Source organism: Mytilus galloprovincialis, chromosome 4, assembly GCF_965363235.1.
Source record: "Mytilus galloprovincialis chromosome 4, xbMytGall1.hap1.1, whole genome shotgun sequence".
NCBI classification, from domain to species: domain Eukaryota; kingdom Metazoa; phylum Mollusca; class Bivalvia; order Mytilida; family Mytilidae; genus Mytilus; species Mytilus galloprovincialis.
Window position 1 is genome coordinate 32,385,945 of NC_134841.1, and position 14,335 is coordinate 32,400,279.

Consider the following 14,335-nt stretch of genomic DNA (forward strand, 5'->3'; position numbering starts at 1 on the left):
AATATAGCACAAACACACGCAAGAACATCCATCACAGAGAAACACACACACAATTAATATTATAGTCGTTACAACATGTTAACCGCAGAACAATAACGAACATATGTCATCAACGACTGACATCCCAGGATTTCTCAAACAGTGATGCGTTTACGTAACTAACATGCATCTCGAACTTTATACAATCATTTACACAATAATTTTCATGTCTTGAGAAAATGATGGTATTTAATGGCAAACAAATTTTTATGAAAATGCTGGTTTTTAAAGGTAATTTCATAATTATTTAGACTGTTGTACGGAAGCGTATTAGCGCCACACATTTTTTTAAAATTTTTCTTCCTATCTTTGCGTTAGGAATAATGGAATACTTGAAGTGCAATTATACATAAATTAAGACTGGTTTGTGCATCAGAAAAGTATATAATTTAACAAGAAAATAGATATAATTTAGTATATAGTCATATTTAAATTGAAAGATCAAAAATAATCATCATACAATTGTGAAACCTCCGAGTCAAACAGACAAAATGATCTTTTTGCTTTAAAATGAATTATTGATGAGGAAACATTTTATTTAAATCTCAGAATATGATCAAGATTCTTTGATAGAAAGTCATTGAATTTTCAGTTCAATATAATGAAGTATTTTTAAGATGCTTGGGTAGCAATTTGAATAGAGAGAACATAATTTTATTAATAAAACATCTTCATTCTATACATTTATTGCCAAAGAGTAGCTAGTTTGAATCTAACCTACTTTACACAGTTCTCAAACGAGGTCTTACTTTGGAAGTATATTTATATTCGGTTACAGCTATATTAGCAGGGTTGATTTTTTTTCTTCGGTATAACCTCAATTTACTCAATTTTCTTTGTACTAGTAGTAACATGAATATCGTTTTGGAGGCCTTTATAGTTTTTTGTTCAGTGTGAGCCAATGCTCCGTGTTGAAGACCGTAATTTGGCCTATGATGGTTTACTTGTACGAATAGTGACTTAGATGGAGAGTTTTCTTAATGAATGCGTTCTCAACTAAAATTTCAAATTCTCATGTACAGTTTTTTTCATACATTCCGTGAAATAACTAGGAAATAGCATATGTCAATGAAAAGATGCTAATTTTGAATAATTTGTCAAAGTATTTCTCAGTTTTTTAATTGCTTTCATATTTTGTATAAGGTAGCATCTTTTTATAGTACATATGCTGTCTGTTTGATTTTATATGCTTCCAGCATTAACATTTGATGTAGATGCTGTTGTTAAAATAATAATGTACATCTTACTATTACAGGGATGCTAGTTTTGCATATATTTTTTTTTAAATATTTTTTTATTTTTTGGGGATGCTGGATTTCCTATATATTGAAATGCTGGCATCCAGTCATATTGGGATGCTGGCATCCCGTTTTATTGGGATGCTGGCATCCAGTCATATTGGGATGCTGGCATCCCGTTTTATTGAGATGCTGGCATCCCGTTATATTGAGATGCTGGCATCCCGTTTTACTGGGATGCTGGCATCCCGATAAAGCTGGATGCTGGCATCCAAAACTAGGAGTTTAGACATCGCAAAATATCCGAATCCAGTAATCCTACAAGTTCTGTTTGATATACTTTGGTCGAATTTCTATAGATGTACTCCAATGCATAATTTTGTGTAATGTTTTCCTCCCAACACTTTATCTAATGACGTCAGGTAAGACTGGTAAGAGTCAGAGGCGGATTTAGAGGGGGGGCCCAGGGGGCCCGGGCCCCCCCTTTTTGGGAAAAAATTTGGTTGCTTATATAGGGAATCATTGAAGCGTGACTGGAGCGGGCCCCCTCTTAGGTCAGTCAGTGGGCCCCCACTTATGAAAATTTCTGGATCCGCCACTGAGAGTCCTTTGAGTTCAAGAAAAATAAAGTATGAAAAACTTAATTTCAGATTGACTAGAAAATTGAATGTGTTGTTTGCCTCTTTTTTGCAAGGGTCTAAAACCAGTTAACTTGTGCCCGTCCGAGATTACTCTGAGTCTTGACTTCCTACGCTCATTGGCCTAGCTTGTCTTGCAAAACAGCCGTTTGAAGTCCGAGTAATATCTGGGTAATGGTCTGATTGCTAATGAGACAACTCTCCACCGGACTGAGACCAAATAATATAGCACTAACATGTCTAAGCAGTTTACAATTAAATGTCAGCATATGGCCTCCAACAATGAACAAAACTCATACCGCATAGTCACATATGAATTGTGATATGAATAAGAGTGAATGTAAAATTTGAAATACTATGTTTTAAAAGAAAGAAACGCTTATCATACATAACAGATTTACCGATTTCAAAATAAATTTACTCTAATATATATACATTTTGTACTTAGCTTACTAGATCTAGCAGGAATGAATAATAATATGTTACATAGTTTTATGGGTCAAGCTAGTCTTACAAATATGCCTCGGAGTCATCTATCATGATTTTAAGCTGATATTTGCGTGATTTATTTCTTTTTTTTAAACGAAGCTCGGTTCGGTGGAAGCTTGATAATAAAAGCAATATATAGCAAATTTGCAAAATGAATGAAAAGAAAATACGAAAATTAAATATCGCTACAAGGGTTTTGTGTTCCAGGACTAGGCTAAAATAAAAAAAAAAAAAACAACACACAAATTAAGGTGTTAACCGAATACACCCTTAGATGGGAATTAAATTTCACGAAAGTCACTAAATATATGTAGGATGTATTTCTAAAAAAAAACTTTGATAAAATTGAACACTTTTCTCCCTTTCATAATGTACAGTATAGACCTGGATGTTGTTCCATAAAAATTCAATTGAACTAGTGGTTCATATGTGTTTTGAATAGTTTTTAACGACTACACAGAAACAACAGGCAAATATTGGTGTGGAAAACTTAATTTAAAAGAAAAAAGTTTAAATGAAGGTTTTCTTCGAATAATAATGCGTTTTCTCGTAGGGCAGGGGATGTGCAAGTATTTTATTTTAAATATCAATTAACTACGAGTGAGAAAGCAATCTTTAAATTTAATTCTACATCATTATGACATCATACATGAATATTTACTTTCTGTTCCCTATTGTTGTGATGTTACAACGAAAAATTATTGTTGATAATCTTTCATATAATTATTATTTCTCTTTTCAGCATTTGTAAAGAAGTGGCTTCACCTTTCTGGTTACTATTCATGTGTTGTGTATTAATGTATCGCAACACTTTATAGTTATTGGACAGGTTAAACTCAGACGACGAATCATCCAAACAGCACCAGATCATTTCTGATTCCAGCCGATTTCAGATTACTAGCAATACATGATAATAGAAAGTTTGAAAGTTCCAGTTCGTGTAACTGATTTGATTAGGGAGCTACCATTTGATTTTTATGGGGGGGCTAGGATGAAATTTGAAAAAAAATAGGCAGGACAGGAGTTTTGAGTAAAAAAAAAAGGCAGGATGAGCAACTTGGTAAAAAAAAAAGGCAGGATGACAACTTGTGTAAAAAAAGTCAGGATAAACTAGTAAAAAAAAAAAGGCAGGACCGAATAGAGTAAAAAATAAAAAGGCAGGACAGAGATTACAATTAAAAAAAAAAGCAGGACAACATTTTTCATCCTAGCCCCCCCATAAAAATCAAATGGTAGCTCCCTTAAATGATTAACAAATATTGAAATATTAAAATGCAGAAAAAAGATACAAGTTTAATAATGATTGTAATAAAGAAAATGTAAGTTTTGTAATGAAATGAAAGGCTCAAGTACTAGAAGATCCTGACATGATGTACTGACTCATTGAGAGATGTATACAGCAAGTCCAGAGATACTGACAATATCCAGTACGTACAGATCATAGACACTGTGCACCAGTATCGATAATAGATTTTTTTTAAATATTGCATTGTGGTACATGTTTTATTGTATACAGGCAATTGCGGGAAACAAATGGCTATTGGTACTTTACGAAACGGAACGGAACGGAACGGAACGGAACGGAAAGGAATTTCATTTAAGGTATCCAAAGGGGCATTTATCAAAATTTCGAAAAATCTTTAAAACAAAACAAACTTTAAAATTTCTGTGTTTTACGGTTTTCCATATACAAATAACACAAATGTATACTTAATCTCATCTTCACAGGTGAAATGTGTAATAATGTATAACATCGGAAAATATTCTGTAGATGAATATGTCGGATTGTCCTGATAAATTATCATGAAATTAACGCATTTGCAAGTCATGCATTATGATATCTAGACTGACCTCACGTCGTCCTTGATTAGAGACAGTGATCAAAATGAATCTGATTTAAACTTTTTAATTTATTTTTCCGTTCCGTTCCGTTCCGCAAAGTACCAATTGCTCTGAGGAATTGGTATTTAACGGAAAAAACGGAAACAGACATCTTTAATGTAATTAAAGCAGTATGATAAAAAAAATTGTCTGACACCTCTTTTTGCATGAGTGGTATGTGTTTTAGATAGCATTTTCGACTTGATCAATATTAAAAAATTTAACACAAAGGCAGGTTACACAAAAAGTCTTTCTCCTTCCATAGGTAATTATATTTTAAAAAAGGGGCCTTCAACAGCCCGTTCCGACGATGATTAGAGACAGTGATCAAGTTGAATCTGATGTAAACTTTTTAATTTATTTTTCCGTTCCGTTCCGTTCCGCAAAGTACCAATTGCTCTGAGGAATTGGTATTTAACGGAAAAAACGGAAACAGACATCTTTAATGTAATTAAAGCAGTATGATAAAAAAAAATTGTCTGACACCTCTTTTTGCATGAGTGGTATGTGTTTTAGATAGCATTTTCGACTTGATCAATAATAAAAAATTTAACACAAAGGCAGGTTACACAAAAAGTCTTTCTCCTTCCATCGGTAATTATATTTTAAAAAAGAGGCCTTCAACAGCCCGTTCCGACGATGATTAGAGACAGTGATCAAGTTGAATCTGATGTAAACTTTTTAATTTATTTTTCCGTTCCGTTCCGTTCCGCAAAGTACCAATTGCTCTGAGGAATTGGTATTTAACGGAAAAAACGGAAACAGACATCTTTAATGTAATTAAAGCAGTATGTTAAAAAAAATTGTCTGACACCTCTTTTTGCATGAGTGGTATGTGTTTTAGATAGCATTTTCGACTTGATCAATATTAAAAAATTTAACACAAAGGCAGGTTACACAAAAAGTCTTTCTCCTTCCATAGGTAATTATATTTTAAAAAAGGGGCCTTCAACAGCCCGTTCCGACGATGATTAGAGACAGTGATCAAGTTGAATCTGATGTAAACTTTTTAATTTATTTTTCCGTTCCGTTCCGTTCCGCAAAGTACCAATTGCTCTGAGGAATTGGTATTTAACGGAAAAAACGGAAACAGACATCTTTAATGTAATTAAAGCAGTATGATAAAAAAAAATTGTCTGACACCTCTTTTTGCATGAGTGGTATGTGTTTTAGATAGCATTTTCGACTTGATCAATAATAAAAAATTTAACACAAAGGCAGGTTACACAAAAAGTCTTTCTCCTTCCATCGGTAATTATATTTTAAAAAAGAGGCCTTCAACAGCCCGTTCCGACGATGATTAGAGACAGTGATCAAGTTGAATCTGATGTAAACTTTTTAATTTATTTTTCCGTTCCGTTCCGTTCCGCAAAGTACCAATTGCTCTGAGGAATTGGTATTTAACGGAAAAAACGGAAACAGACATCTTTAATGTAATTAAAGCAGTATGTTAAAAAAAATTGTCTGACACCTCTTTTTGCATGAGTGGTATGTGTTAAACTTTTAGATAGTATTTTCGACTTGATCAATAATAAAAAATTTAACACAAAGGCAGGTTACACAAAAAGTCTTTCTCCTTCCATCGGTAATTATATTTTAAAAAAGAGGCCTTCAACAGCACGTTCCGACGATGATTAGAGACAGTGATCAAGTTGAATCTGATGTAAACTTTTTAATTTATTTTTCCGTTCCGTTCCGTTCCGCAAAGTACCAATTGCTCTGAGGAATTGGTATTTAACGGAAAAAACGGAAACAGACATCTTTAATGTAATTAAACCAGTATGATAAAAAAAATTGTCTGACACCTCTTTTTGCATGAGTGGTATGTGTTTTAGATAGCATTTTCGACTTGATCAATATTAAAAAATTTAACACAAAGGCAGGTTACACAAAAAGTCTTTCTCCTTCCATCGGTAATTATATTTAAAAAAGGGGCCTTCAACAGCCCGTTCCGACGATGATTAGAGACAGTGATCAAGTTGAATCTGATGTAAACTTTTTAATTTATTTTTCCGTTCCGTTCCGTTCCGCAAAGTACCAATTGCTCTGAGGAATTGGTATTTAACGGAAAAAACGGAAACAGACATCTTTAATGTAATTAAAGCAGTATGTTAAAAAAAATTGTCTGACACCTCTTTTTGCATGAGTGGTATGTGTTTTAGATAGTATTTTCGACTTGATCAATAATAAAAAATTTAACACAAAGGCAGGTTACATAAAAAGTCTTTCTCCTTCCATCGGTAATTATATTTTAAAAAAGAGGCCTTCAACAGCCCGTTCCGACGATGATTAGAGACAGTGATCAAGTTGAATCTGATGTAAACTTTTTAATTTATTTTTCCGTTCCGTTCCGTTCCGCAAAGTACCAATTGCTCTGAGGAATTGGTATTTAACGGAAAAAACGGAAACAGACATCTTTAATGTAATTAAAGCAGTATGATAAAAAAAATTGTCTGACACCTCTTTTTGCATGAGTGGTATGTGTTTTAGATAGTATTTTCGACTTGATCAATAATAAAAAATTTAACACAAAGGCAGGTTACACAAAAAGTCTTTCTCCTTCCATCGGTAATTATATTTTAAAAAAGAGGCCTTCAACAGCCCGTTCCGACGATGATTAGAGACAGTGATCAAGTTGAATCTGATGTAAACTTTTTAATTTATTTTTCCGTTCCGTTCCGTTCCGCAAAGTACCAATTGCTCTGAGGAATTGGTATTTAACGGAAAAAACGGAAACAGACATCTTTAATGTAATTAAAGCAGTATGATAAAAAAAATTGTCTGACACCTCTTTTTGCATGAGTGGTATGTGTTTTAGATAGCATTTTCGACTTGATCAATAATAAAAAATTTAACACAAAGGCAGGTTACACAAAAAGTCTTTCTCCTTCCATCGGTAATTATATTTTAAAAAAGGGGCCTTCAACAGCCCGTTCCGACGATGATTAGAGACAGTGATCAAGTTGAATCTGATGTAAACTTTTTAATTTATTTTTCCGTTCCGTTCCGTTCCGCAAAGTACCAATTGCTCTGAGGAATTGGTATTTAACAGAAAAAACGGAAACAGACATCTTTAATGTAATTAAAGCAGTATGATAAAAACAAGTCAGACCCTTCTTTTTTGAATGAGTGGTAAGTGTTTTAGATAGCATTTCGAATTGATCAATATTTAAATAAACAGCTGCGCCATGAGCGCATGATACGCCCGTCGTCTTGTGAAAAAACATAAATCTTTTTTGAATAACACAGGGTTGTACAGGATGTCATGCTTAGTATATCCTGACTCATTCCTTATTCCCGCTAAATAGGAAGATTGTACAAGATGTATTTGGAAACCCGACGCAACATTAGCCTGTTAAGTTTTAAGCAATAGAGATACAGCGCAACATGTGAAAAAAAACCTCTTTTTTTACAAAAAACTCAATAACTCGAAAATATAAAAATGAATCATCACCAAAAAGTATGCAGATCTTTAGATTAATATAACAAAGAAGTGTGTAAAGTTTTAAGCAATAATCATACATCGTTTTTGAGATATGGTGCGACATGTAACCCCCCCCCCCTTTTTTTTTTACAAAATACTCAATAACTCAAAAATGAAATTTTGAATCATCACCAAAAAGTATACAGATATTAAGATTAATATAACTAAGAAGTATTTAAAGTTTTAAGCCATAATCAAGAATCTTTTTTGAGATGCGGTGCGACATGTGAAAAAAACACACCCCTGTTTTAGTTACAAAGTGCCGTAACTCAAAAAGTTGTAATCTTATTTTCACAAAAAAGTATACAGATCATTTTACCATCATAAGAAACAACTATGTTAAGTTTCATGAAATTTGGATAAGTCGTTCTCAAGTTACGGTGCGACATGTTTACACCGGACAGACGGACAGACGGACGGACGGACGGACACTGGACATTTGTATACCATAATACGTCCCGTCAAAATTGACGGACGTATAAAAAATAACACAAAGACAGGTTAGACAAAAGGTCTTTCTACTTCCATTGGTAATTATAAATTAAAAAAGGGGCCTTCCGAAGATGATTAGAAACAGTGATCAAGTTGAATCTGATTTCCGTTCCGTTCCGCAAAATACCAATTGCTCTGAGGAATTGGTATTTAACGGAATCGAACGGAAACAATCATCTGTAATGTAATAAAAGCAGTCTTGATAATATCAGTGCAAAGTTTTTAAAAATTACTTCTCATCTTATTTCAGTTCCCTTATGTCAAATTTTTAATTCAAGCATTAAAAAATCAGTTTATCCATCATTATTCAAACTAGCTAAAGTCATACCAGTTTTTGAAAATAAATGTTAAAAAATGATGTATTTAATTACAGACCAATTGCATTTTTACAATTAGTATCTAAAATACTTGAGAGACACGTAAAAACTTATTTAATGAACTATACGGACACATATAATCTGTTGTATGTCCTGCAATCAGGTTTTCGTTCGAACCATTCCTGTCAAACTGCCATGACAACTTTGTTAGATAAATGGTTAAAAGCAATTGATGAAGGCGAATTAGTAGGAGCAGTATTTCTGGATCTTTGTAAAGCTTCTGATGTTTTTCATCATAAACTGCTCCTCCAGAAATTACAAAAATACAGATTTTCTTATTCTTCACTGCACTGGCTTACTTCATATCTAACTGATAGACAGCAGATTGTATACATTTCAAATACTTTTTCAGGTGTATTAAAAGTAAAAACAGGTGTACCTCAAGGGTTCGTTTAAGGTCCCATATTATTCTTATTATTCATTAATTTTTTGCCTTTGTGTAATCCAAATCATAACAGTGATCTTTTGGCTGATGATAGTACTATTTCTGTTACTGGTAAAAACAAAAGTTGTATAGCCAGACACTAAATACTGTGTTAGAAAATATTTCTCATTGGTGTGATGAGAACAAAATGTTAATCAATGTATCCAAAACAAAGAAAATGTGTTTATGTTCAAAACACAAACTTTCTGTCATGTGTAATGAACCTTTTAATATCTTCATTAATAATCAATATATTAATGAAAGTCAGCGTGAACAAGTCCTTGGTATTTTTGTGGACGCAACTCTGTCTTGGTCTGATCATATCAAATATGTTATTAAAAACTTTAAGGTAAATTCTTAGCTCTACTAAAAAGGATCAAGAAATATTTAAATCATAATGCAAGAATTTTATTTTATAATGCATACATTCTTCCAAATTTTGACTACTGTTGTTCAATATGGGGCAACTGTAACACATTTTCAATCGACAGTTTGCTTAAATTACAAAAAAGGGAAGCTAGAATTATTTTAAATGAACACGATTTTCAAAAACCATCTGTTGAACTTTTTAAAGAATCTGGAATAATTCCAGTAAATACATGAAATAGAATATTATACCACAAGTCCTTATTAATGTATGAATAAAACAATGGATTGGTACCCCAATACTTGTCAAATCTTATTGTAACTACAAATAGCAAACAGTCATACAGTACTCGACTCTCATTTTCAGATAATTGTATTGTTCCAAAATCAAATACAGAATTATACAAACCAAGCTTTTCTTTTAGTGGTCAAAAGGTGTGGAATTCACTATCCAAAGAAATAAAAAAATCAAAAAAATGTATCGTCATTCAAGTATACTTACAAATCATTATATATTTTAACAATAAAACTCAAAACACTATCATGTAATCCGTTTTGTTCATGTATTTGTTTATGTAATTTAATATTTATAATATTATTCATCATAGTGTATTGCTAGATTGATTTGGTTTATATCAACCGTGCAAGGGCTTTTGTCAAGGTCGTTAAAAAAAAACCCGTAGTAGTAGATTATGTTTATTCATGTTGTTAATATTGTGTCTATAGAGAGCCTTATTGAAAATTGATTTAATGTTTTTTTTTCGTAAATAAATATGTTGATTCTGAATAGAGAAAATAAATAATTTGGCCAGCAAAGGGAGAAAAAAAATTTTGACAGAGGATATTTACCATAAAAAATAATGTTAAATTTGAAAAAAATAATTTGTCGCGCCACTTCCCAAAAATAAAAATAAAATGCGCGCATGCCTCCCCCTCTGCAAGTTAAATGGTCCGTCCCTAAAGATCATATAAAATGTGTCGATACGTTGCTTATAAGGATCTGAAAACGCTCAATTTTACTTTCTGTTTAAAGATCTTTTGAGGTTCTCTTAATTTGTCGGATTAATACACACTTTTAAAATTTGAAAGCTTAAATTTTTATTAGCTGATGTAATCAAAGTGCTGGATAGCACCTCTGGAAAGTTTGCAACTGTATATGTGCATTATTTTAAATAGGTTATAGACGTGTATTATTTCAAATATGTATTTAATCACAGTTTTGATTTTTCAAACTAAACCATTGTCTCGCAGCAATTTCCAAAAATCACTTTTTATGCCCCATTTATGGGCATTATGTTTTCTGGTCTGTGCGTCCGTCCATCCGTCCGTCCGTCCGTCCGTTCATCTGTCTGTCCCATTCAGGTTAAAGTTTTTGGTTGAGGTAGTTTTTGATGAAGTTGAAGTCCAATCAATTTGAAACTTAGAACACACCCGTGATATTTGGGGTCCGTGACTGAACTAATGTATATAACTATGCGTAAGCCTTATTTTAGTATTGGGATTGTCATATGATAAAGTCATGCCCATTATAAGATGCACAGTTTCCTATGCTTTCAAAATCTTTCTTTTTGAACCTGTCGACCTGGAACTTATCAATTATTGGTAATATTAATTATTCGGAAAACAAAAGGCCCTGAAGTATTTTTTAATTTTTTAATCAACATGCAGCATTGTCCTATATTTATTCATTTAGTTATAAATAAAGTTGAATTCTTTGATTCGCTGTTTTATGTCATGCCCGCTAACAAATTGAAAACTGTACCTATACACCTTATTTTAAAAATTTTAGTATTCGTATTGTCATCTTAGAAAGTCTTACTGATTAAAATACTACAATAGGGAACAATTTGACAATGATTGAATTTATTAGTGTCAACCCTGCAATTATGACTCGTGTATATAGCAAAATTCGAAATACACCGTTTGGTGGCGCACCTGTCAGATGAGAAATGTACAGATAAGGTAATAGAAGAGGGACGAAAGATACCAAAGGGACAGTCAAACTCAAATATCTAAAACAAACTGACAACGCCATGGCTAAAAATGAAAAAGACAAACAAACAACAGCACACACGACACAACATAGAAAACTAAAGAATAAACAACACGAACCCCATAGGTAATAGGTGAATATACATGTACTATTGGTATTGGTATCGGATTCGACCCTAAACTTTTGTACTCACTTGTGTACTATGGACACATTCTCGTTTTATATATATACATATCTATACTTCTAAATCTAAAGACCGTTTTTATGTTCACCTGATAAATGTATAACCGAAGAAAGCTACAAGTCAAACTTATATAAAAGGGTAAATATACTTGATAGGGTATACTGAACATTTCACCCCTTTACATCTAGAATGGTAAAAGTGACGCCAACACAATTCAAACTTGACTTGTGTTTTGTGTTTAATATAAGAATTGTGTATAAGTTTCATAAAATTTGGTTCATGCAAACTAAAGTAAGAGAACAGAAATCAATTTTGGGATGCATGGACATACGTACAAGTAAGGGACGTACATATTTACAGAAAAAAAAACAAGGATAAAACTCAATAAGGTGGGGGCATAAAAATAGTAGTATGACCTCAGGAATAAAACGTTTATATAATTAGATTCATACAATGTTGATCTGAGGTGCTCATAACCCTATAACACATTTTAGTTGCTGCTGTGTTATTACCATTGAAGCAATGACATTTGAGATTTTTGTTTTAAGCCATTTATTTGATATACTAGTAATCATTGCCTCTGTGTTAGGACGACACATTGTTAATTATAGGTCAATCTTAAAGAATCATACTGCCCCAGGAATAAAGTGTGAGGATAAAAAGTTCTGGATCCGCCACTGCATTGTTAAGCACTAAGAAAGTCATTGTGCTACTTACATGCTTCAAGCAAATAAGGCAAAATTCCAAATAGAAAATGCTGACTCAACCTGTCCCATTTGCAGGATTGAAGAAGAAAACCTTATTCATTTCATTACAAGATGTCCTGTCCTCGAAGGTATCCGTAGAAAACACTATGGAACCATCAAGCAAGAGATAGTGAACAAAATTGGAAGCATTCAGTGGAATAACAAGTTCCGTGATAGAGACATTATATGCCAATTGATAACAGACTGTAGGAAACTCACTGGAGAATATCTGCCCTATGATGCAGAGCTTATGAACAATATAGAGTCAACATCTCGTAAAATGTGCTATGATATGCATGTAAAGCGTCTGAACGCAATGAACATAGATTAAAACAAAAGTGAATATGTACATGTACTCAGTATTAACCATAGTGACTAATCAATAGCTATCGTTTATATATCATCTGTGTGCTTAGACTTTAGCATGCTTAACTATAGCATTATTGTAATTTGAATGGCTTAATCTGTGTGGCTTGGCTTACCTGCTAGATTAACAGTAGCAAATATTAGTGGCCTTGTCTTGCTATGTTGTGCTGATTACAAAACCGTAAGGCGTTTATATGAAAACTTTTTAGCTCTTAAAAATTTCAGTCTGAAATTGTTAGTCTGTATATATTAACATTTAAAACAGTCCATAGTTTTATGATAGAAGTTTTAAATAACATTCTATGTGGAATACTTTTAAAATGGATTATATTGTGCCGTGTAACATAAGCCTCACATTCTATATTGATATTTGTGCCCGTGTAATATAAGCCAACTATTTCTTAAAATCCGTTTGGATGTGCTCCTCATTAGCAGGAGGAAGATACAGAAAAGAAGAAGCTAGTACATGAACAAATGTTATTAGATCATTTTAATAATTTCTACAGCACTTGTCTTTAGCTTGACCTCGGTCTTGATATACTGAACTATAATATTCTAAGAAGTAGATGATGACTTGGTTGTTTCTAAATTATGCGGATGCTATGATAATTGTCATTAAGACAATGTTTTTCTGTTGTCAGTTTGATCCACTTGAGCTTGCTGAACGAGTGAAGGTCCTTATATCCACATTAGAATGTGAAACAGCTAGATATTTAAATAACGCAATAAAGTTTTCAAATGATTTTTGGCATCAAAACTTTCAGATCGATGTCAGTTTGGCAAAAACAATGCACTTTTCTATTAAAGCCGGTATTTACCTTTACTCGTCCTTGGCGTGAGACACAAACCATATAATTGTCGATTATTTTATATTCTATCACCTGTGTATTGTTAAAATAAATCAAACCATTATCACTTGTCAGTTATCTGACAACTTGGTCAAATATCTACTTGTTCTCGCATACCGGAATCTTTCGATACACTCGGGCTTTTACTTATTCAATAATAAACAGTTGTAAATATCGTACATAGTAAAAAAATAGTGCGGGAAAATGTTCATTCATGTCAAGCTGTAATCTTTTCAAAAGATTAGCAACTCAAAATATCCAAGAATCAGAATTCGAACACTAGTACTACATTATCATGGAGCAGAACATTGCGATAGTCTGTCTAATCAGAAGTTAAGGCCGATGCCTATGGAAAGTAGCTATAGCAAGCTATAGCAAACTTTCCAAAAACTACCAGGACAGAAAGTAAAACGGAGTGTTGTCAGATCCTTGTACGCAAACTTTTTAAGAGTAGACACGGGATTTGAATTTTGATTTAATTTGGTTTGAAAATAAATAAAAATCTATGTGTTAATCTTCTTTGTTTATCCTACTATAAATTTCATGATTCTTCTTTTGGAAATAAATTCAATCAACGATGACAGAAGGAATGTTCATGTAATATTATACTTGCCTGACGACGACAGAAGGAAACTGGAATCGCAGAGCCAATGCAGTGTAGTCTATATAAACATAGCAGACATAATGGGTATGATTACAAATGAGACAACTTTTATCAAAAGACGAACTAATAAAGATGTATACCCCAATAAAACATCGTATGCCTCATG